General features: G+C 44.1%; 1 protein-coding gene across 3 annotated transcripts in view; it reads right to left on the bottom strand.

The window, feature by feature from the left end:
• Positions 1-26,945, bottom strand: part of LOC149473736 (caspase-3-like) — a 94,577-nt gene that overhangs the window by 42,035 nt on the left and 25,597 nt on the right. Inside the window, exon 1 of one of the 3 annotated variants that reach the window (XM_089670341.1) lies at positions 14,861-14,938. The exons of the other annotated variants lie outside the window; for them this stretch is intronic. The gene's annotated coding sequence lies outside the window, so the exon portion shown is untranslated. Of the gene's footprint in view, positions 1-14,860; positions 14,939-26,945 lie in introns of those variants that run through there. 3 annotated transcript variants of the gene reach the window in all.

Genomic DNA, 26,945 nt, shown 5'->3' with positions numbered 1-26,945 from the left:
TCACTGAGCTCCTGGACAGTCTGAGGTGCAACCTGGTGGTGTCGGATGGACCGAAACATGATATCCCAGAGGTGTTCTATTGGATTTAGGTCAGGAGAGCATGGGGGCCATTCAATGATATTAATTTCTTCAACCTCCAGGAACTGCCTGCATACTCTTGCCATATGAGGCCGGGCATTGTCACGCACCAGGAGGAGCCCAGGACCCACTGCACCAGCGTAGGGTCCGACAATAGGTCCAAGGATTTCATCCCGATACCTAATGGCAGTCAGGATGCCATTTTCTAGCCTGTAGAGGTCTGTACGTCTCTGCATGGATATGCCTCCCCAGACCATCACTGACCCACCACCAAAACGGTCATGCTGAATGATGTTACATAACGTTCTCCACGGCTTCTCCAGACCCTTTCACGTCTGTCACATGTGCTCAGGGTGAACCTGCTCTCATCTGTGAAAAGCACAGGGTGCCAGTGGAGTACCTGCCATTTCTGGTGTTCCACAGAAAATGCCAATTGTGTTCTATGGTGCTAGGCAGCGAGCACAGGGCCCACTAGAGGACGTTTGGCCCTCAGGCCACCTTCATGAAGTCTTTTTCTGATTGTTTGGTCAGAGACATTCACACCAGTGGCCTGCTGGAGATCATTTTGTAGGGCTCTGGCAGTGCCCATCCTGTTCCTTTTTGCACAATGGAGAAGATACCGGTCCTGCTGATGGGTTAAGAACCTTCTACTGCCCTGTCTAGATCTTCCAAAGTAACTGCCTGTCTCCTGGAATCTCCTCCATGCTCATGAGACTGTGCTTGGAGACAAGGCAAACCTTCTGGCAATGGCACGTATTGATGTGTCATCCTAGAGGAGTTGGACAGCCTGTGCAACCTCTGTAGGGACCAGGTAACGCTCATGCTACCAGTAGTGACACTGACCCAAGCCAAATGCAAAACTAGTGAAAATTGTCAGAAAAGATGAGTAGGCAAAAAATTGTCAGTGGCCTCCACCTGTAAACCCATTACTGTTTTGGGGGTCATCTCATTGTTGCCCATATAGAGCATCTGTTGTTAATTTAATTAACACCAAAGTAGCTGAAACTGATTAATAACTCCCCCAGCTACTTAACTGACCAGATCAATATCCAAGGAGTTTAATTGACTTGATGCTATACTCTGATTAAAAAACTTTCCTTTAATTTGTTTGAGCAGTGTACAATTTTCTTGTACACCTTCTGTGCAATCTCGTTTAGTTTTGCCTTCAACTATGTAGTGTAAGGGCCTGCCTGATTAGCAATCCTGTAAAGTGACATCAAATGTTAAAACCTGTGAAAAAAAAATCATACCACAATACACCTCCCTCCTTTACAATATTTTAAAGTGCATGTGTTATGCAACGAATAATAAAGTTCATATATTATGTATCTCCAATCAATGTGCAGATGTGTTATACAGTTGCAAGAAAAAGTATGTGAACCCTTTGGGATTAAGTGGAGTTTTGCATGAATTGGGCATAAAATGTGCTCTGAACGTCATCTAAGTCACAACAATAGAAGAACACAGTCTGCTGAACATAATACTACACAAACATTAGATGTTGCCATGGTTTAATTGCACATAACATGTAAACATTCACAGTGCAGGGAGGAAAAAATATGTGAGGCCCTAGCTTAATGACTTTTCCCAGAGCTAATTGGAGCCAGAAGTGAGCCAACCTTGACTCCAATCAGTGTGATGATATTGGATGTGTTGCTGACAGCTGTCCTGCCCTTAAAAAACACACACCTGTTTTGGGTTTACTGGTTTCAAGAAGCACTGTCTGATGTGAACCATGCCTCGCAGAAAAGAGCTCTCAGAAGACCTACGATCAAGAATTGTTGACTTGCATGAAGCTGGAAAGGGTTACAAAAGTATCTCTAAAAGCCTTGATGTTCATGTGTCCACAGTAAGACAGACTGTCTACAAATGGAGAAAGTTTAGCACTGTTGCTACTCTCCCTAGGCGTGGTCGTCCTGTAAAAATGACTGCAAGAGCACAGCGCAGAATGCTGCATGAGGTAAAGAAGAATCCCAGAGTGTCAGCTAAAGGCCTACAGAAATCTCTGGCACATGCTAACATTTTTGTTGACACATCTACAATAAGGAAAACATTAAACAAAAAAGGAGTACATGGGAGGACACCACGGAGGAAGCCATTGCTGTCCAAAAAGAATATTGCAGCACGTTTGAAGTTTACAAAAGAGCACCTGGATGTTCCACAGCACTACTGGCAAAATATACTGTGGACAGATGAAACCAAGATTGAGTTGTTTGGGAAGAACACACAACACTATGTGTGGAGAAAAAAAGGCACAGCACACCAACATCAAAACCTCATCCCCACTGTAAAACATGGCGGAGGGAGCATCATGGTTTGGGGTTGCTTTGCTGCCTCAGGGCCTGGACGGATTGTTGTCATTGATGGGAAAATGAATTCCAGAGTTTATCAAGACATTTTGCAGGAAAACGTACGACCATCTGTCCGCCAACTGAAGCTTCGCAGAGGATGCATGATGCAACAGGACAATGACCCAAAGCATACAAGTAATTCAACAAAACAATGGCTGCAACAGCACAGAATATGCCTTCTGGAGTGGCCCAGTCAGAGTCCTGACCTCAACCCGATTGAAATGCTGTGGCATGACCTTAAGAGAGCGATTCACACCAGACATCCCAAGAATATTGCTACACTGAAACAGTTTTGTGAAGAGGAGTGGTCCAAAATTACTCCAGATCGTTGTGCAGGTCTGATCTGCAACTACAGGAAACGTTTGATTGAAGTTATTGCTGCCAAAGGAGGGTCAACCAGTTATTAAGTCCAAAGGTTCACATACTTTTTCCTCCCTGCACTATGAATGTTTACATGTTATGTGCAATTAAACCATGGCAACATGGTTTTCTTGCAACTGTAAATAAAACACTCCTTACTACAATATTGTAAAGGAGAGAGGTGTATTGTAGTGCATTTTTTAACAAGTTTTTCACATTTAATATCCCTTTTATAGCATTACCCGTTGTGGGTTATAGTGGCACATTTGAAAAGGAGGGAGGTGCATTGTAGCACTACATCTATAAAAGTCACAATGCGGCAAAATTGAGTCAAAATGCACAATGGGTGCAATTAATGTGGCTGCTCACACACCTTATTATATATATTATTATTATATATAGGGAATATACAATGACAAAAAGCAACATTTTATAGGTATAGCTCTACAATCCACCTCCCATCTTTTCCCACCTTTCCCTCCCATCTTGTACCACAATAACCTGCATTTGTAAATGCTGTAAATTGACATTAAGTGTTAAATCCTATGAAAATAATTTGTACGCCTCTCTTCTTTACAATATTTTAAAGTGCATGTAATATGCAAACAATATCATAAAGTGCATGTATTATGTAACTCCAATCAACCTGCAAATGTGTAAAAAAAAAAGAAAAGAAAATTATTTATATATTTATATATATATATATATATATATATATATACACAACACTCATTACTACAATATTGTAAATGAGGGAGGTGTATTGTAGTACATTTAAAAAACGTTTTACCATTTGATGTCACTTTACACATCATTCTCAAATGCGGGTTATTGTGGTTCGTGAGAAAAGGAAGGAGTTGCATTGTAGCACTATATCTTTAAAATTTCCATATTCAGGGTATACTGTATAATATGGTGTGTAAGCAGCTACAATAAGCGCACCCATTGTGAATTTCGACTCAATTTTGACCCATTGTGACTTCTATTGGCTTAGCACTACAATGCACCTCCCTCCTTTTCACTGTATTCCCTATTGACGATAACTGGATGGATCCAGTTCCTACTCCTTCTCTTCTTCATATGACTGATGCCATGACATAACGTGCAGAAAGCATGACTGCTAAGCGCCATACAGGCACAGTAAACAAGAAACTAAAAAGGAACAGGAAATCCGTGAAAAAAAATGGTGTCACACTTTGTATTGCTATGATTGGCCACAACCAATGTAGCAAAACAGCAACGTTGCCTTAACATTGCTTTAAAATCGCTTTGAAGTCACTTTAAAGTAGCACCAGGTCATAGGGAAGTCCTACAGGAAGGTTGAGGTGAAAGTCATGCAACTTTCAAAGTCACGTTAGTGTGAACCAGGGCTATCTCCTGCACATCCCCATGTGGGCAAACACAGCCCTTACAAAGGTGTGCGCTATACTACATCCATGTGAACAAGGCCAAATTGTTAAATGGGTGCCCTATTTACTAGTGACAACTGTCTATGAGCTGATTCACCCTGTCTTTGGGGAGATTTCCTTGCACTTTATATTGTCTATCCATGACAGGAAGTAACGTGAAATCTCCTGAATGGCACACAACGTTGCTGGATGTCATCCTATCAGCTGCAGTCATTGTTTGGGCATTCAAGCTGCCCTTGGTGTTGTAGTTGCTTGAATACAATGGCTGGTAGTGCAGATTCCTCCATTCATGCTGTTTGGTGTGGATGGACTAACGTATTGATTTTAGCCGCTAGCTTAAGAGCTGGTTCACACATATGTGAATTGGATGCGTCTTGAACTGCATCCAATCTCATGACATGTGAAAGAACTTTGAAGTCTATTGGGCCTGTTCACATATATCTGGTGCAGCCGGAGTGCGGATTCAGTGCAAATTGAAAGAGTCCTGACAGTTTTCTGAGCAGTACGGTCCGGCTCAGGTGCAAATTCAGACCCATTGACTTTTATAGGAATGCTTCTGAATCGCACATGTGATTCAGTTGTGAATGTAAACCTGTCCTGAAATGCTGAACAACTAGTTTGTCAATTAGCTGTGAAAACTGAGCTTCAATTTGCACCACACATATGTGAATCCACACTAAAGAATTTGTAAACCTAACATTTCATATTCCTGATATGTCTGCTGTACCATGTACTTGTATGAAAAAGTATCCTGTTCTCTTTGTATTGTTTCCTTTGTGTGAAATCACTGGTGTTCCTGCCAGTCCCTCCTGCTTTTCTATAAAACAAAAAGGACCACATTAGGCATTATAGCACAGTGTGGTCAGTTCTCTAGCTATGCTGGGAACTCAGTCTGCTCTCCTCCAAAGACCAGACCAGACTCGTCCTGACACCCCCCCCCCCCACACACACACAGCCATTCACTGGGAAAGCCAGTGCCCCGCTGTTTCTCCACCCTCACCTCTCTATGATCACTAATTTTAAAAAAAGGGGGAATAAAAGAATTTATAATGTTTTTTTATATGTATACATAAATGTTTTACCTTTCATTTTTATTTTAAATGGAATGGGTTGTTTTATAAGGTGATGGTTTATATATCATTTAAGTCTTTAAAAAAAAACATCCTGACAAGTAGAATAGAATGATTGAAATGAAGGTGTAACACCCTCCAAGGTAGGTGCTAGGATTAGTAAGGTATAGTTTCTAGGCTCACTACTTAACAGGAGAGCTGTTAGTAATAGGAAAATGTAGTTGCTTCACTGCAAACACAGAAACTGCAATCTACTTGTATAGCCTGCTCAGTATGTTCAGTGCTGCCAGTTCTGCCTCTGTCTTCCTCTGTATTCAAAGAAGGTTCTAGATGTGTAGGTGAAAACTATGCAGAACACAGCATGAATGTTAATGCTGCTCCAGCCAATACCAGGGAGTGTGGCCCTGAAGGATGCTGGGAGAGGGTATTTATTCTTTCGGCATACTGAGCCCTGGGTCAGTCCTGGTGAGGAGAGTTCCAGCTCGGGGAGGGCACTCTGTCTTCCCAGGCATCGACTGCCATGCAGCTTTAGGTGGGCAACTTGAGGGCCTGAAGTAAGACAGAGAGTGACCCTGGTTCTTTAGAAAAGCTGACTGAGGGGGTATTTATCAAGGATCTGGTCTGGTATCAAGGAAAAAAGTCTACCGGCTGTTCTTTTGGGCCTTGTGAGTACAAACATGCTGAAGGATCTCATAGAGTGTTGCTGTTAATGCCCCTCTGATATGCTAGAGTCTGCAAAGGGTCCAGCCAAGGGAACACTGGCTAGTTTTCTGAAGAGCTTTGTCCACCTTGCTACTCAGGGACTTTGCTCAACTTTACTACTACCGTCACTACTAGCTAGAAGGAGAAGTCAATACAGAGTGTAAACCTGGGAGACTGATACTGTAGGCTTGGAGCCATGCTGATCTGTTATGGTATAACGTTTCATAATCATGTTTTGTACCAAAGCGCATCTCTAGGCAAAACCTTTTTTGTTAGTTTTAAGTGGGAAGGGATAGACCCTCTATCTAGCTTTTATTGTCATCTGTGTGTGTAGGCAGGTGCAGTTTGCTTTCTCCAGTGCAGGTGGTGCTCAGTGGACTGAGTGGCATCTTAGCTTGGAGAGCAAGTCCTGGGTTTCCTGGGTACACTGCACCCATGTGACCCTTGGTGGCCATCTTGGGTCAACAGTGTTTATTTAAGTCCCTGCCCCAGGGCTTTGGCAAGCTTCTGGTGTGTGGCTAGTGTAGGGAAAAAGACCCTGCTTGTTAGGGAAAGTAACAACGGTAGGAGAAGGTTCCTGACAAGCTTATACATATCACCCTCACTTCTACCATCTCCCTACTACTGCTCTCATCACCTCTTGCTAATACTTAAATCACCTGCTGACCAAAACACCAGAACAGGAAGGCATGTGCACTCCTATACATCCCACTCCCATCTTACTTTCCTTACCCTCCTTCCTCTCCTGATGTCTGGGGATATCTCCCTGAACCCTGGTCCTCCACTATCTCACCCCTACACTAGGCACCTTCCTTCCTCCAGGAATAGCTGCAATCCACTTAATTTAATCTCAATCCCCATGCTCCTAAAACCACCCTCCCTTTTTCATGTGCACTCTGGAATGCCCGCTCTGTCTGTAATAAACTCACCTCTGTCCATGGCCTTTTTTGTCTCCCGCTCCCTTAACCTACTAGCAATTATAGAAACCTGGCTTCCATCAGCAGATTCTGCTTCTCCCACAGCATTTTCCTATGGAGGCCTCCACTGAACTCACCCAGACCCAGTGGTCAGAAAGGATGTGGAGTTGGTTTGCTTCTATCCCCACTGAACACCTTTCAAGTCCTCCCTACACCTCCCTCTCTATCCTTCTCTTCCTTTGAGGCTCACTGCATTCGGCTATTTTCTCCCATTGCAGTGATCTATTGGCCTCCTGGACCAGCGTCGCACTTTCTTGATGACTTTTCTGCTTGGCTACCTTACTTTCTCTGCTATGAAATACCCACTGTCAGGGACCCCAGCGGCTGCCGCAATCGCGTGCGGATCTGTGCATGCACGGTGTGCCCAGCCGCAATAGTGTGCGAGCATTGGGACCAGGGCACCCGCAATTGCAGCGGCGCTTGCGCGTGCGCACTCGTGATCGCGGGCGCGAGCCTGGCACCACGCAGGGCGCCCTATTTAAAACAAGGTCAGACTGCAATTAATTGCCGTATGGTCTTATCTGTGTTCCTGAGTTCCTGAGAGTAGATTGTTTGTTGCCGACCCTGCCTGACCCTGATTTGCTGTCCGTCTCCTGCTCTGATCCCTGGCTTTGTCTGACCATTCTCCTGCTTAACCCCGTACGTTCTAACCTCCTGTTAACGAACCCGGCTTGTGTCCTGTTTATCCCTCTGCCTGCTGATTCTGTACCACACCGCCACCACTGTTACGGACCCAGCCTGCCTGACGCTGATCTAGCTACCTCCTCACATCAGACTCTTGCCCGCTATACACCTTCAACGGTGCCTCTACCACAGCTCGGTGAACCCAGGGGCCGCGACCTGGTCTCGACCTGCTCCAAGTCCATCCCCACCATCAGGGGCCCTGGTGAACAAGCAGGTCGGAGCTTAGATTCCGCGCCTTGGGGGATTCCGGTCTGTGGAGTGCTAGAGGCTACCGCGGTTGGATTCCTGACTCCTACTATCATTCTTGGTGATTTTAACATCCCCATTAATGTGAACAACCTGGCTATGGGACAGGAGTGACTTTGGGTGGGGGGGCCCATGGAACACAGCCCCCTTTGGAGAGGTGGGGAGACCCCTGTCTCAGCTCCCCATATCCCTGTTATGTGTAAGTCACCCTGTGCCTGTTAGGGTTACAGGGTGGAATGTTCTAATATTGGGGTGGGGGGGTGTTCATTGTTCACTGCCATGCAGCTGCATTCCATTGTTCTATTGTGTGTCTTGCTTGGGAGCAAACTATTATGGGATATATGTGTTTATACTAGCTTGGTGGCGGGGTGTTTCCGGCAGCCCTTCCCCCAGATGGCACGGCCTGCTGATGTGTTTCCCGTTACTGGGTGTATTTCCCCGCCCTGTGTATATATCTTGTATCTATGTTAAAATAAAGCAGTCCATTTCCTGTTTTAACACAAGTCTGGTGCTGTCTCATCTTGTATGGCCAGCGGTGGTGTCTGTGAATCTGTGTTTGGACAGGGAAGCGGGAGTCTAACGGAAATACCCTAGTGCAGTCGGGGTCTGGTTCCGTTACATTGGTGGCAAGCGGTGGGATTGTGCTTCCAAGCTGTGAACATGTCCAAACCACCACCGGGATTCAAGATCAGGAAATGAGATGTCGGTCACCCCAGTGGAGATATGAACCTGGCATCAGAGTTCCCAGGGCTGCTGCAGACCATTCTTGCAGCATACCCCAGGACTGTGTCTACGGATCAGTACCCGGAGCTCAGGCAGCGGATTTGGGAGATTCTTTGGAGAGGAGCCTTCCAGGTTGCTGGTATGGACAAGGGCAAGTGCTATCCAACCCCAGGCGAACGGTCCAGGCACCATTTGATGTTACGGATGCCATTCATGGGAGAGCGACCCCAGGAGCAATGGGTGACTGAGTTGGGAAGCGGAAGTGTAACGGAAATACCCTAGCGCAGTCGGGGTCCGGTTCCGTTACAGGCTACATCCCATGTCTTCAACCTAACCTCATCTCTTGCCTTAACACAATGGACACAGTCCTCCACTCACTCTGATGGGAATACCGTAGACCTTGTTTTCTCCCACCTTTGCACTCACTACAACCTCACAAGTGCCTCCTTTCCTCTCTCTGATCACAATCTCATCACCTTCACAGTGTCCTCATTTTCAAACACATATCCCTCCAAGCAGCAAACAATTACCAGCAGAAGCGCTCACAACTCTAACCCTTTTTTTTCCACTCTGCAACTGACCGCCTCTATGACAGAATCTCTTCCCTGTCCTGCCCTGACCTGGCTAATTCTGTCTACAACAGTTTGCTTTCATACACACTAGACTCACTTTCTCCTCTGACTACACAAAGTATTAGGCCCCAACCATTACAACCTTGGCAGACTGACAACTCACTGCTCACGAGATTGCCAATCATTTCAAAAACAAGATTGTTGCAATTCGTAGGGGCATCTCCACTACACAGACACCTATCTCACTTGGCATACCTTATACTAAACCAACCTCAACACTTTCCTCTTTTGACCTTGCTACTACTGAAGAGGTCACTAACATTTTCTCAGAAGCCCGTCTCACCACCTGCCCCCTGGATCCTGTCCCCTCACAACTACTATGGTCACCCTCCTCTTCTATCCTATGCTCCCTCACTCACATCTCTCCCTCTCTACTGGCGCCTTCCCCTCCCTTATAAAGCATACACAGATCACTCCCATACTTAAAAAGCCCCTACTGGACCCCACCAATCTCAACAACTTAAGACCCATCTCTCTGCTCCCATTTACCTATAAACTCTTAGAATACTTAGTCTACAATCGTCTGAGCTCCTACCTCACCGAGAACATTCTTCCTTACCTTTACATTCTGGCTTTCGCTCACTACACTTCACTAAAACTGCCCAACTAAAACTCACTAAAGATTTACTAAGTGCTAAAACCAATGACCACTACTCCATACTCTTACTACTTACCTCTCTGCGGCTATTGATACTGTTGACCATCCCCTCCTCCTCAAAAAGCTCCACTCTCTTGGCCTCTGCTCTCTCCTGGTTCTCCTCCTACCTATTGCAGCATTCCTTCAGCATTACCTATAACTCAGTCTCCTCCTCTCCACTTCCTCTTTCTTAAGGCTCCCTCGAGGTTCTGTCCTTGGGCCCTTTCTCTTCTCCATCTACACCTCCCTTGGTCACTTGATAAACTTCTATGGCTTTAAGTACCATCTCTATGCTGATGACACAAATCATACTCATACTATTCCCTCCAGCCCATGCCCCCTCCCCTGATTTCTCCATCAAGATCAATAGTACAGCCATCAGTCCCTCCCCTCATGCCAGGATACTAGGTGTAATCCTGGACTCCCATCTGTCCTTTCAGCCCCAAATCCAATCACTGTCCAAATCTTGTAGACTTCACCTCCGCAACATCTCCAAGATAAGCCCATTTTTAACCACTGAAACCACTAAGCAACTTATTCACTTCCTTGTTATCTCTCACCTTGACTATTGTAACTCCCTCCTCATTGGCCTACCTAATCACATGCTATCCACTCTTCACTTTACCATGAATGCTGCTGCCAGACTCATCCACCTTACCAACCGTTCCATGTCTGCCATCCCTCTCTGCCATTCCCTCCACTGGCTTCCCATTGCCCAACGAATAAAATTCAAAACATTAACAATAACATATAAAGCCATTTGCAACCTTTCCCAAATTACATCACAAATCTTATCTCCAAATATCACCCAAACCGCCCTCTACGCTCCTCCCACGACCTCCGGCTCTCTAGCTCCCTTGTCTCCTCCTCTCATGCTAGTCTCCAAGACTTCTCCAGAGCCTCCCCCATCCTCTGGAACTCTCTACCCCAATCTTTCACCTATTCTGCCCATTTTTAGGCAATCTCTGAAAACCTTTCTCTTCGAGGAAGCCTATCCTGCCTTCAGCTAATAACCGAATCTTCTATCTCTCCTATCAGTTCATCCTACATAGTTATTACCTTTTGTACCACCAGCCCCTCCCTCTTAGATTATAAGCTCTAAGGAGCAGAGCCCTACTAACCCTCTTGTATTGAACTGTATCATTGCTGTATTGCCTCCCTTTATATTGTAAAGCACTGATCAAACTGTTGGCGCTATATAAATCCTGTATAATAATAATAATAATTAGGGACCCGCTATTCTGAAAAGGAGCTTCCCTCTCGGGATCGGACCGGCCTGGACGCACTTCACCCTCTGAAACAGACAATGTCAGCAAAAGTTTTCCTACACTTCTGACTGCACTGAACTGTGAGTTATTTCCCTAGTGGTGCTCTCCCTCCAAGGTGTCTGTAATGTTGGCATTCTGTTTAATACACGTTTTTCAAGTTCTACTGCAATTGGACTCTGTGTATTTACTACCTGCACAACACTGCACCTCCCCACATGTGTTCCCGTTGGGGAGATTATGGTTACCATTGTCAATGAGAATAAAAAGTGAGAGGAAATCCAAAATTTTAGAGCTGTCATCAGAAAAAGGAGATGAAATGAAATCTTCCAATGGTGACAATACCTGTTCCTCAGACTGTCTAAAGCTGGCCATACATTGATAGGGTTGTCTTCAAAATTTCTCAACCAGCCTGTTGTTTTTTTTTTTTCATATGACCACTGCCGCTGACTATAGCCGACAGCAGTGTTCATTGTATTCTGATGTTGGGGAAACCATATCTCTATCAGAATACAATAGCACAGCAGGCGGGATTCCCCGCCAACACTGACTTGTTGATGGGGGTATCAAGTGATTTTTCCTTCCTTCAACCCATGGTCAAAGGAAAGAAAATTGCTTGATTTATAGCCAGGCTGAGAGGGGTTTTCCCCTCACTTTGGGAGGTTTCTGGTGTGTTCCTAGACAGGAGATAAAGGGAAACTTAGTCAGACATAAAAAAAAAATGTAAAAGTGGTTGTAACCCTTTCCTAGTCTATCCAAAGCTAAAAAAGGTTTGGCTATACGTACATTTTATACATAATTGTACAAACTGTATATAATTGTAGCACCTATCTAGTTAGGTTGCTAGGATGTTAGGTAAATTGAGTTCTTTTTGTAGCAGTGTAGCAGTTTTTTTATTTCGTTTGGCTTTTCTGGATTTCATGGGCTTCAAGTTGATTGCACGCCTCTGATTTCTAGAGTGATATAGAACATAGGGAGTAAAATAAGGCAAATGGGCATCATGAATATTTATGCAGCCAATCCCTGGGGAGGTTTGTGCAGAAGGTGGCTGGGGATCACAAAAATAGTCTCAGCCTTAGAACAGCAGGGCTTTCCTACTGAAGGGATTCTACCTGTTTGGGTGGCGGTGGCTACTCCCCCAAGCCCTTCTATTGACTCAAGCTGATGTTCATCGAGGTTCCTGTGGCAGAACCAGGGGGGGTGGCTACACCTGAGAGTTTGACACCCCGAGACTTCATCTAAAGGATCCAGTTCCCACAGCCTCACTAGAAGGTATCTGGAGGAAGCTGAATGGGAACAAAGGGTGTAATACAAGTAACCGGCACCTGGGTCCGGGTATGTGTCATTAAACAAACATACTGTGGTATGACGACAGGTCCGCAAGAGTTAACGCAGTGTGTGCTTTGGATCATGAGCTGTTCCAAGCCTTCTTCCCACTTTTTTCTTCCTATCATTCTGGTACAAATTAATCTTAGTTTCATCTATCCAAAGAATGCTTTTCCAGAACTGGTCTGGTTTTTTTAGATTTTTTTTGGCAGAGTCTAATCTGGCTTTTCTATTCTTCAGGCTTATGAATGGTTTGCACCTTGTGGTGAACCCTTTGTATTTGCTCTCATGAAGTCTTCTATTGATTGTAGACTTTGACAATGATACACCCACCTCCTGGAGAGTGTCCTTCACTTGTCTGGATGTTATGAATGGGTTTTTCTTTACCATAGATAGGATCCTGCGACCATCCATCACTGTTGTCTTCCGTGGACGTCCATGCCTTTTTATGTTGCTGAGCTCACCAGTGTGTTCTTCTGTCCTCAGAATGTACCAAATTGTTGATTTGGTCACTCCTAATGTTGCTTCGTTTTCAAACCTTACGATGGTCTGTTTCACTTGCATGGACAGCTCCTTTGAATGCATAATGCAGCAATAGATTCCAAATGCAAATACCACACTTAGAATCAACTCCAGACCTTTTACCTGCTTAATCAATGAAGAAATAACAAAGGAGTAGCCCACACCTGGCCATGAAACAGCTTTTGATTCAATTGTCCAATTACTTTTGGTCCCTTGTAAAAGGGGGGATGGCAACTCTTAAGAACTGTAATTCCTAAACCCTTCCTCCAATTTGGATGTACATTCTCTCAAATTAAACCTGAGAGTGTGCACATTCAGCCCATATCCATTCTAAAACTATAGCTTGAATACGTTTTGAAAAATATCTAAAATGTGTCCAAATAAATATGGATCTAACTGTGTGTGTGTGTATATGTGTGTGTGTATGTATAAATATATATATATATATATATATATATATATATATATATATATATTGGATTCACATGTATAGTTTTATATGTTGCTATTAAGTGGGTTTTAGACCATTTAAATCACCTCTGAGTTGCAGATATGTGCAAACGACCTAAACCCATCCCCTATACATGATCCAATCTGAATTGATTACCTACCAGTGATAGCAAAGGTAGCACTGAGTAAATGTGCTTTTTTTTCTGCCAGCAAGTGGTTACCTAGGGTAATGGAAGTTTAGCAAGCAGTCTGTCAATAGCGTGTACCCAATACAGGTGGGACGGCCTCTAGCCATGAGTGAGAAGTTGTTGGCATCCTTCCGCCGCAGTTTCTATTGCACCACAGGGGTCCCCATCCTATACAGAGGTACGGAAGCTCAAAAGTGAAATCAAGTGCACGGTGGAGCATACGTTAGGTGCACAGCATGTAGTAATGGAAAACATTGGACAGGTGGTTGTAGTCAGTGTTCGGCACAGCCTTCCTAATTGCAAGCGGTAGTGGAAAGATGTACATTTTACATGGGAACCTGAGAATTAACTGGAGGACAGTTATGGTGCAAGTGTGTATGGCATACATTCATCTTCAAAAGTAGAGGCCTGCCTTAAGTATTTCTTGACGGTGGCCTTGGCCTTGTCCCAGGCCGTTAATGAAAACAGCACAGAGTAATGGTACCCCATGAGTGAGGCAGTGACCCTGTTACAGGTACCTAGCATAACCCAGAAGAACCCACCTCGGGGGTAGACCCCTCAGTGGTGACCCACACTTGGTGCCCAAAGAGTTAATGGGGAACATGAAGGGAGGTTCGCCATCATCCGCCTACACCTCCCCACCTTATATGTACTAATCAGGATAGCTGGGCCAGTTAGTTACTCTCCTGAGGGGTCCATACCTCTGGCCTCCCCTAGTCTCTCAGGGGCGGGGGGGGGGGGGGGGGGGACTGTACTTTGAAGTTTAGCAGAAGATCTGTTTCTGAGGAATGTAACATAGAGAAGTACTGTATGTCCTCCTGTTACTAGCAATGATTCTGGAGTATCCCATACTGCCTTGCACCCTCTCCAGGTTTATTCAGCAATACATTACTAAAGGACATTCCCCTAGACTGCTCCTTGCGTCAGCATGCCTGAACTGTGCTGTGTGTGTGCTGGCAGCCTCTGCACTTGTGGGGGAGAACTCTGGATAATCATCATCATCTGTGCTGCTGCTGGCAAGAAGTGTGCAGTGACTGTGCTTTTATTACATTCAATCTTCAACCAGTGGCCCTTTTGGGGGTAGTGCTATATAATGTACATAGTACTTATGGAATGCAATCTTACTTTCATTTCCTATAGACAGCAAAATAATCAATGAAATAAAAGTTGAAGGGACCTATAAAGTATTTAGATGATTGAATTTGAGTTTTAGGTAGAACTGTACGTTAATTTCACTTACCTTTTGGAACGATTCTTAGCTGTGTGAGTAGCAGACTGTATGCTTCGAGAACATTACTTTTTCTCAGGAAGTCACCAGTTAAAACTAGTTGTAGAACAAATGCAGAGGACGCCCACTTATACTGTTCCGTCCTAACATGGATCCACCCCTTCTCAGAATGCTGCTTAGTTCCTTATACACTTTTTTCGTGCTACACAAAAGTGTCACATCTTGTGTAAGTGTGCTTTATTATTCATTTACATTTTCACATACAACAAATTTATGAACATACTTGCCATCTGCTGCATGCATTATTACATCTGCCATAGTTTTTTTCTAATAATTCCTAAAACAGCTTACATATTGATCATTACTGTAGAGAGTCACTAAACAATATCTTTGTTTTTCAAAAATAATCCATCCACATCCACTACTTAATGGTCCTGTAATGTATCTTTTTTATAATGTATATTTTAGGTGAGAACGCATTTAACAATGTCAGGGACCGCAATATTTGGCCAAGGAAAGAATTGAAAATGACGATATACAGTTCTTTAAAAAATGGTTTAAAAGTAAACTAGTAGAACAGGGTATAGAAAGGAGTCACAGTAAGCAGCAGGATGGACAGCGGTCAGTTTAAAAATTGATAGGTGGAGATGGAAAGGGGGGAGGCCTTAATTACCAGATTTTAACTGATATTTCTAATTAAGCAGAGGATAGAGAATCAATTGGAAAGTCATTAATTCTCCTAGATTGTAAGCTCCAAGGAGCAGGGCCCCCCTATCCCTCTTGTATTGAACTGTATTGTTGCTGTATTGTCTCCCATTATATTGTAAAGCGCTGAGCAAACTGTTGGCGCTATATAAATCCTGTATAATAAAAATAATTAATTAACAATATAGTTTGATACCACTGAGTATATTGGAAACAATTCATTATAGACTATAGGGTACCAACCTGTAGGGTTTGGACAAAGGATTCCCAAATGTCAAGAAATGCTTTGATATGTGACTCTTTGCTTAAGGAGGCCTCCGCCCAGTCCATGCAAAAAACATAAGATAGTATACAGTATCTCACAGAAGTGAGTACACCACTCACATTTTTGTAAATATTCTATCTTTTCATGTGACAACACTGAAGAAATGACACTGTGCTACAATGTAAAGTAGTGAGTGTACAGCTTGTATAACAGTGTAAATTTGCTGTCCCCTCAAAATATCTCAACACACAGCCATTAATGTCTAAACTGCTGGCAATAAAAGTGAGTACACCACTAAGCGGAAATGTCCAAATTGGACTCAATTAGTCATTTTCCCTCCCCGGTGTCATGTGACTTGTTAGTGTTACAAGGTCTTAGGGGTGAATGGGGAGCAGGTGTGTTAAATTTGGTGTTATCGCTCTCACTCTCTCATACTGTTCACTGGAAGTTCAACATGGCACCTCATGGCAATGAACTCTCTGAGGATCTGAAAAAAAGAGTTGCTGCTGTACATAAAGATGGCCTAGGCCAGTGGTCGGCAAGCCGCGGCTCGCGAGCCACATGCGGCTCTTTACACGCTTTAATGCGGCTCTTGTGTGCCGGGCGCCCGCTCCCCTCCCTCCTCTCGGGCGGCAGGGACTCTGCAGCGTGATCCAAAAAAAAAAACAGCCAGGGCAGCGCGCTCAAATGCAATGATTGGCCAGTCTCGCTGCCACTCACATCCTGATAGCCAGTGATTGGCTGTCAGGATGTGTGTAGGCGGGGCAGCGTGACGAACGTGAGAGGAGCTAGGCTCCTCTCACAGTCCGCCCTGAAGACCGGAAAGGCGCGGGAACACGGCGAGAGGAACTCACGGAGCAAAGGTAAGTGAATTGACACGGGGGACTTGGCTTACTACTTGCTACTTACTTACTACTACTATATGAGGGATGAATTAATATGGGGGATGAATTACTATAGGGGGGATGAATTACTATAGGGGGGATGAATTACTATATGAGGGATGAATTAATATGGGGGATGAATTACTATAGGGGGGATGAATTACTATAGGGGGGATGAATTACTATGGTGGATGAATTACTATATGGGGGATGAATTACTATATGGGGGATGAATTACTATGGGGGATGAATTACTATATGGGGGATGAATTACTATAGGGGGGATGAATTACTATGGGGGATGAATTACTATATGGGGGATGAATTACTATAGGGGGGATGAATTACTATAGGGGGGATGAATTACTATATGGGGGATGAATTTCTATGGGGGATGAATTACTATATGGGGGATTAATTACTATATGGGGGATGAATTACTATATGGGGGATGAATTACTATAGGGGGGATGAATTACTATAGGGGGGATGAATTACTATGGGGGATGAATTACTATATGGGGGATGAATTACTATGGGGGATGAATTACTATATGGGGGATTAATTACTATATGGGGGATGAATTACTATGGGGGATGAATTACTATGGGGGATGAATTACTATATGGGGGATGAATTACTATATGGGGGATGAATTACTATGGGGGATGAATTACTATATGGGGGATGAATTACTATGGAGGATGAATTACTATAAAAACTTATTGAAACTAAAAACAGTGTACCATCCTATGTATTTTCAGTTTTAAAAATGTGGCTCTCAAAATAAATTTCAATCGTGGTTTTGGCGAGATTTGGCTCAGTTGAAAAAAAAGGTTGCCCACCACTGGCCTAGGCTATAAGACGATTGCCAAGACCCTGAAACTGAGCTGCAGCACAGTGGCCAAGACCATACAGCGGTTTAACAGGACAGGTTCCACTCAGAACAGGTCTTGCCATGGTCGACCAGAGAAGTTGAGTGCACATGCTGAGCGTCATATCCAGAGGTTGTCTTTGGGAAATAGACATATGAGTGCTGCCAGCATTGCTGCAGAGGTTGAAGGGGTGGAGGGTCAGCCTGTCAGTGCTGAGACCATATGCCGCACACTTCAGGTGTGCACTCCATGGCCACAGGTGTATAAAAGCACCTAGGCTTGCAGACTGCTTCTACAAACATTTGTGAAAGAATGGGTTGCTCTCAGGAGCTCAGTGAATTCAAGCGTGTACCGTGATAGGTTGCCACCTGTGCAATAAGTCCATCCATGAAATTTCCTTGCTACTAAATATTCCACAGCCAACTGTTAGTGGTATTATAACAAAGTGGAAGCAACTTGGAACAGCGGCAACTCAGCCATGAAGTGGTAGACCATGTAAAATGACATAGTGGGGTCAGCGAATGCTGAAGCGTATTGCGCAGAAGTCACCAACTGTCTGCAGAGTCAATAGCTAAAGACCTCCAAACTTCGTGTGGCCTTCAGATTTGCACAACACTGCGTAGAGCGCTTCATGGAATGGGTTTCCATGGACAAGCAGCTGCATCCAAGCCTTAGATCACCAAGTGGAAAGCAAAGCATCAGATGCAGTGTTTTAAAACATGCCACCACTGGACTCTAGAGCAGCGGAGACACGTTCTCTGGAGTAACAAACCACGCTTCTCTGTCTGGTAATCTGATAGACATGTCTGGGTTTGGCGGTTGCCAGGAGAACAGTACTTGCCTGACTGCATTGTGCCAAGTGTAAAGTTTGGTGGAGAGGGGATTATGGTGTGGGATTATTTTTCGGGGGTTGGGCTTGGCCCCTTAGTTCTAGTGAAGGGAACTCTTAAGATGTCAGCAAACCAAGACATTTTGGACAATTCCATGCTCCCAACTTTGTGGGAACAGTTTGGGGATGGCCCCATCCTGTTCGAACATGACTGCGCACCAGTGCACAAAGTAAGGTCCATAAAGACATGGATGAGTGAGTTTGGGGTGGAGGAACATGACTGGCCTACACAGAGTCCTGACCTCAACCCCACAGAACACTTTTGGAATGAATTAGCACAGAGACTGTGAGCAGGCCTTCTCATCCAACATCAGTGCCTGATCTCACAAATGCACTACTGGAAGAATGGTCAAACATTCCCATAGACACACTCCTAAAGCTTGTGGACAGCCTTTCCAGAAGAGTTGAAGCTGTTATAGCTACAAAGGGTAGGCCAACTTAATATTGAACCCTATAGGCTAAGACTGGGATGTGATTACGTGCAGCACAGTGGCTAAATGGTTAGCACTTCCACCTGGCAATACTAGGGTCTTTGGTTTGACTCCCAACCATGTCATCACCTGCGTGGAGTTTGCATGTTCTCCCTGTGCCTCTGTGGGTTTCCTCTGGGAACTCTGGTTTCCTCCCACACTCCAAAGACATACTGCTAGGTTGGATCCTGTCTAAATTGGCCCAAGTATGTATGAATATGAGTTAGGGATTTTAGATTGTAAGCCCCTTGAGGGTTAGGGACTGATGTGAATGTACAATATATATGTAAAGCGCTGCGTAAATTGATAGCGCTATATAAGTGCCTGTAATAAAATAAATTAATTGAAGTTATGTGTGTATAAATTTAAACTGTGCAGTTCTGTCACTGTGTTACACCTCTTGTAATTCTCAGATGCGTAGAGAGTGATCTGGGAGAGGTATAACACAGTGAAAGAAAGTTTAAATTTATAATGAAAAATTGCCAATGTATGAGGATATTCACAATTTTATACGGACATATATATAATTTCTGAATGTTAGGTGAACATTTATATTTTGGTATTTATAATGCACAGTGGATGAAATTTATAGGCTGATCAGTGTATATATAGGGAAGATGCAACAATATTTCTTTATATTATATCTTTATTGTTGGTTGTAGGAACACAATTGTTTGCAAATAACATTATTAGTGTTATTTGATTATATATGCACAATATTGTTTATTAGTATCCTTTTTCATTGTTTCATACACACATACAGTGCCTTGAAAAAGTATTCATAGCTCTTGAAATTTTCCACATTTTATCATGTTACAACCAAAAACATAATGTATTTTTCGCTCCATAAGACGCACCTGACCATAAGACGCGCCTAGGTTTTAGAGGAGAAAAATAAGAAAAAAAAATTCTGAACCAATGGATTGCAGACACAGTACAGGGGATGACCAGAGACTGCGGACACAGTACAGGGGATGACCAGAGACTGCGGACATAGTACAGGAGATGACCAGAGACTGCAGACATAGTACAGGTGATGACCAGAGACTGCAGACACAGTACAGAGATGACCAGAGACTGCAGACACAGTACAGGAGATGACCAGAGACTGCAGACACAGTACAGGAGATGACCAGAGACTGCGGACACACTACAGGAGATGACCAGAGACTGCGGACACAGTACAGGGAATGACCAGAGACTACGGACACAGTACAGGGGATGACCAGAGACTGCGGACATAGTACAGGGAATGACCAGAGACTGCGGACATAGTACAGATGACCAGAGACTGCAGACAGTGCAGGGGATGACCAGAGACTGCAGACAGTAAAGGAGATTACCAGAGACTGCGTACACAGTACAGGAGATGACCAGAGACTGCGGACATAGTACAGGAGATGACCAGAGACTGCGGACACAGTATAGGAGATGACCAGAGACTGCGGACACAGTATAGGAGATGACCAGAGACTGCGGACATAGTACAGGAAATGACCAGAGACTGCGGACACAGTACAAGAGATGACCAGAGACTGCAGACACAGTATAAGAGATGACCAGAGACTGCGGACACAGTACAGGGGATGACCAGAGACTGCGGACATAGTACAGGAGAAGGACCAGAGACTACGGACACAGTACAGGAGATGACCAGAGACCGCGGACATACTACGGGGAATGACCAGAGACTGCAGACATAGTACAGGGAATGACCAGAGACTGTGGACATAGTACAGATGACCAGAGACTGCAGACAGTGCAGGGGATGACCAGAGACTGCAGCAGTAAAGGAGATTACCAGAGACTGCAGACACAGTACAGGAGATGACCAGAGACTGCGGACATAGTACAGGAGATGACCAGAGACTGCGGACACAGTATAGGAGATGACCAGAGACTGCGGACATAGTACAGGAAATGACCAGAGACTGCGGACACAGTACAAGAGATGACCAGAGACTGTGGGCACAGTATAGGGGATGACCAGAGACTGCGGACACAGTACAGGAGATGACCAGAGACTGCGGACACAGTACAGGAGATGACCAGAGACCGCGGGCATACTACAGGGAATGACCAGAGACTGAGGACACAGTACAGGGGATGACCAGAGACTGCGGACTTAGTACAGGGAATGACCAGAGACTGCGGACATAGTACAGGGAATGACCAGAGACTGTGGACATAGTACAGATGACCAGAGACTGCAGACAGTAAAGGAGATTACCAGAGACTGCGGACCTTTGGGGAGGGAGGGGGAGTGGGTACCTGAATTTGACAGGTACCCGCTCCCACTTCCGCAGAGTTGTCCTTCCTTCTTCCCGCGGCGGCTTCTGTGACAGCCGGGTGCCCACTGCGCATGCGCGAGACCTGGCATGTGTCCCAGAAGATGCCGGATCATTCACAAAGCGCAGCGCTTCTCGCGCATGCGCAGTGGGCACCCGGCTGTCACAGAATCCGCCACGGGAAGACTGCAGCGCTGGAGCGAGGAACAGGTATGGTCCTGCAGGACAGAAGAGCTGAGCGGCCGGCCTGATATTCTGACATGGTGGCAGCAGAAATACCGGACCGGCCGCTTTACATTCGCTCCATAAGACGCACTGACATTTTCCCCCCTTTTTTTGGGGGAAAAAAGTGCGTCTTATGGAGCGAAAAATACGGTAAATATATTTTATTGTAATTTTTTGTGATAGACCAACACAAAGTGACACATAATTGTGAAGTGGAAGGAAAATGATAAATGGTTTTCAAAGTTTTTTACAAATAAATTTCTGAAAAGTGTGGTGTGCATTTGTATTCGGCCCCCCTGAGTCAATATTTTGTAGAACCACCTTTCGCTGCAATTACAGCTGCAAGTCTTTTTGGGGATGTCTCTAACAGCTTTACACATCTAGAGAGAGAAATGTTTGACCATTCTTCTGGGCAAAATAGCTCAAGCTCTGTCAGTTTGGATGGAGAGCGTCTGTGAACAGCATTTTCCAAGTCTTGCCACAGATTCTCAATTGGATTTAGGTCTGGACTTTGACTTGGCCATTCTAACACATGAATATGCTTTGATCTAAACCATTCCATTGTAGCTCTGGCTTTATGTTTAGGGTCCTGCTGGAAGGTGAACTTCTGCCCCATTCTCAAGTCATTTGCAGACTCTAACAGGTTTTCTTCTAAGATTGCCCTGCATTTGGCTCCATCCATCTTCCCATCAACTCTGACCAGCTTCCCTGTCCCTGCTGAAGAAAAGCATCCCCTCAACATGTTTCACGGTGGGGATGGTGTGCTCAGAGTGATGTGCAGTGTTGGTTTTCCACCACACATAGCATTTTGCTTTTAGGCCAAAAAGTTCATGTTTGGTCTCACCTGACCAGAGCACCTTCTTCCACATGTTTGCTGTATCCCTACATGGCTTCTTGCAAACTGCAAACGGGACTTCTTATGGCTGTTTTCAACAATGGCTTTCTTCTTGCCACTCTTACATAAAGGCCAGATTTGTAGAGTGCATGACTAATAGTTGTCCTGTGGACAGATTCTCCCACCTGAGCTGTGGATCTCTGCAGCACCTCCAGAGTTACCATGGGCCTATTGGCTGCTTCTCTGATTAATGCTCTGCTTGCCTGGCCTGTCAGTTTAGGTGGAAGGCCATGTCATGGTGGGTTTGCAGTTGTGCCATACTCTTTCCATTTTCAGATGATGAATTGAACAGTGCTCCGTGAGATGTTCAAAGCTTGAGATATTTTTTATAACCTAACTCTGCTTTAAACTTTTCCACAACTTCATCCCTGACCTGTTTGGTGTGTTCCTTGGCCTTTATGATGCTGTTTGTTCACTAATGTTTAGCAGACCTCTGAGGGCTTCACAGAACAGCAGTATACTGAGATTAAATTACACACAGGTGGACTCACTAATTAGGTGACTTTACTAATTAGGTGACTACTGAAGGCAATTGGTTCCACTGGATTTTAGTTAGGGGTATTAGAGTAAAGGGGGCTGAATATGAATGCACGCCACACTTTTCAGATATTTATTTGTAAACATTTTTGAAAACCATTAATCATTTTCCTTCCACTTCACAATTATGTGCCACATTGTGTTGGTCTATCACATAAAATCCTAATAAAATACATTTACATTTTTGGTTGCCACATGATAAAATGTGGAAAATTTCAAGGGGTCTGAATACTTTTTCAAGGCACTGTATATAGTTTATCACACATAGAGGCGCAGGATATATATTTTTTTGTATTAATGGCTTAGAGGTCCTTTTAACTATAAATAGCAACTTGAGTCCTTAGATTTTAAAGTTTCTGATGTGATAGTAGCCGTTGTCTTCTTCTAGCAATGGTGGGGCTCATATACAGTAGTGAGTAATTAATTGAAGATAACAGACTGTGGTAAATACTCAAAGCGAAGATCTTCTGGTACTGAAGTGTAAAGGTGTCTGCATGCAGTGTTGTGAGAAAGAGGTTGGGCTCTTGCCCGCTCACCAATCCCATGGAGAGCACAGCCTCCTAGGAACAGTTCTTGCACAGGCTCTTGGCTGTTTGCAGGGAAGTGCAGAGTTAACACCGGACAGCCTGTCAGCGCAGCAAGCAGAGACAATTGGCTGGAGAGTGACAGTCCCAGTGCAGAGAAGCTGATGCGATCCCGATGTGGTGATCAGCGTCCCTGCAATGCTGAACGGGTATGCAGAGTCCCACAGTAGTAGCCAGCAATCTGTCTTTGGAGGAGAACAGCAGACCCCCCTGTGTTTAGCTCAGAATCCTGCACCCAGAGACCAAGCCAGTTCCTTGCTGTAGAAGATATGCAGTATCTGTTCTCCCAGCAACCTTCTGGTTCCCCAGCTCTCTAGTAGTTGCAGTTCAATCAGCACTCAGAAATACAGTATATGTTGGCTATAGCAGCGTTTTTCAACCACTGTGCCGTGCCGTGAGATATTGTCTGGTGTGCCGTGGGAAAAATTGCAATTTCATCCATAACATGTGGCCTCGGCTCACAAATAGACCAATCATTAGAACAGCAATGGGCAAACTACGGCCCGGCGGACCTTTTAATCCGGCCCGTGGAGCGTGATACTGTCAGGATGATCTGTCCCCCTCGACGTATGTGCGCATGTGCCGGAGATCGCCGATCGGCTGCTAATGCCTGAAACTGGCACATGCGCAGATACGTCGAGGGGGACAGATCCTTATAGGAGACAGATTTTCATGCTACACCGGAACGGCGAGAGGAACGCGCGGAGCAAAGGTAAGTGAATTGACACAGGGGGGGCTTGGGGACTTAATATGGGGGATGAATTAATATGGGGGATGAATTACTATGGGGGATGAATTACTATGGGGGATGAATTACTATATGGGGGATGAATTACTATAGGGGGGATGAATTACTATATGGAGGATGAATTACTATATGGGGGATGAATTACTATGGGGGATGAATTACTATATGGGGGATAAATTACTATGGGGGATGAATTACTATATGGGGGATTAATTACTATAGGGGGGATGAATTACTATGGGGGATGAATTACTATATGGGGGATGAATTACTATATGGGGGATGATTTACTATATGGGGGATGAATTACTATAGGGGGGATGAATTACTATGGGGGATGAATTACTATGGGGGATGAATTACTATATGGGGGATGAATTACTATGGGGGATTAATTACTATATGGGGGATGAATTACTATGGGGGATGAATTACTATGGGGGATGAATTACTATATGGGGGATGAATTACTATGGGGGATGAATTACTATATGGGGGATTAATTACTATGGGGGATGAATTACTATATGGGGGATGAATTACTATGGGGGATGAATTACTATGGGGGGTGAATTACTATATGGGGGATTAATTACTATGGGGGATGAATTACTATGGGGGATGAATTACTATATGGGGGATGAATTACTATGGGGGATGAATTACTATATGGGGGATTAATTACTATATGGGGGATTAATTACTATGGGGGATGAATTACTATGGGGGATGAATTACTATATGGGGGATGAATTACTATGGGGGATGAATTACTATAGGGGGGATGAATTACTATATGGGGGATGAATTACTATGGGGGATGAATTACTATATGGGGGATGAATTACTATATGGGGGATGAATTACTATGGGGGATGAATTACTATGGGGGATGATTTACTATAGGGGGGATGAATTACTATATGGGGGATGAATTACTATATGGGGGATGAATTACTATGGGGGATGAATTACTATATGGGGGATGAATTACTATGGGGGATGAATTACTATATGGGGGATTAATTACTATGGGGGGATGAATTACTATGGGGGATGAATTACTATATGGGGGATGAATTACTGTATGGGGGATGAATTACTATAGGGGGGATGAATTACTATATGGGGGGTGAATTACTATGGGGGATGAATTACTATGGGGGATGAATTACTATATGGGGGATGATTTACTATGGGGGATTAATTACTATATGGGGGATGAATTACTATGGGGGATGAATTACTATGGGGGATGAATTACTATATGGGGGATGAATTACTATGGGGGATGAATTACTATATGGGGGATTAATTACTATGGGGGATGAATTACTATATGGGGGAATAATTACTATGGGGGGTGAATTACTATATGGGGGATTAATTACTATGGGGGATGAATTACTATGGGGGATGAATTACTATATGGGGGATTAATTACTATGGGGGATGAATTACTATGGGGGATGAATTACTATATGGGGGATGAATTACTATGGGGGATGACTTACTATATGGGGGATTAATTACTATGCTTACTATGGGGGAATATTACTATACTTACTATGGATGACACATACACATCATTCATCTACTCTTGGTCCGGCCCCCGGGTCCAATTATAAAATACTTTATTATTTCATAATAAAGTAATTATAAAATAATTTCTTTGTGTTTGATTCCTATTCAAGAGAATTACTTTATATATAGTCAATATAGGCACAGAGGTAAATTTTTTTAACATTTTCTAATGGTGGTGTGCCTCGTGATTTTTTTCATGAAAAAAGTGTGCCTTTGCACAAAAAAGGTTGAAAAACACTGGGCTATAGGACTACAAGCCCAGGATCCACTGCTGTCAGAAGAACTCACAATCCCAGTACTAGGCACTATGGAGAAAAAGGATTCCCTGAATGGCATAATGGTATAGCCAGCACTTGGCTACACATACAGAGTATGACAATTGACACCGCCTGTGAAACTCTTCCATGTAAGTGAATCGACCCAATGCTTGGCTGACAGTTTTGGCGCAATGTAAAATTATCATTGGGCAACAAAAGAAAATGAAAAAATAAGTTTAAAAAATACAGGCATCAGGATGCAGCAGTTTTGCCTCCTACATGACTGCTAACCTCCTTTTGCAGGCCCTCTAAAAAATGATCCACTGTGAATCACTTTTAGAGGGGGTGGTAAATGATATCGCTATTGTGAAAGGAGCCTAAGTGAAGAAAATGCTCACCCAGTAAGTAATCTTTAAAGTGGTTGTAAAGCCTTATGGTTTTTTTACCTTTTGTGACTAGGATCTCCCTCCGGCTCCATTGCGATCCAGCGCCATGCCCTCACGGGACAGGTCAATAGCAGCAGAAGCCATTGGCTCCTGCTGCTCTAAATCAAACTCTGTAACAAGGGAGCTGGGGGCGGGGCCTAGCTCTGCTGTCTGTGTCTATGGAAGCAGGCAGTGGGGCTCAGAAGCAAGCCTGCACAAGTGCCCTCATAGAAAGCGGCTTCCTATGGGGGTACTTGCAGAAGAGGAGGTTCAGGTCTGCTCTGTGCTTAACCTTTAGTAAGAGCAGATAAGTATAATATATCTGTTATTTTAATTTACACACATAAATAAATAAATAAAGCTTAACAATCACCTTAAATATTTTTTACAGCATTTTACACATCATCTCAGAAGTATATCCCTGTCACCATTGTTAGATCAAGGATCAAGCTAATTGTCTGCCTC

This window comes from Staurois parvus, unplaced genomic scaffold, assembly GCF_062004578.1.
Source record: "Staurois parvus isolate SC_StPar_1 unplaced genomic scaffold, SC_StPar_1.0 ptg000011l, whole genome shotgun sequence".
Classification (NCBI taxonomy): domain Eukaryota; kingdom Metazoa; phylum Chordata; class Amphibia; order Anura; family Ranidae; genus Staurois; species Staurois parvus.
This window is presented reverse-complemented; position numbering and strand designations above follow the sequence as displayed.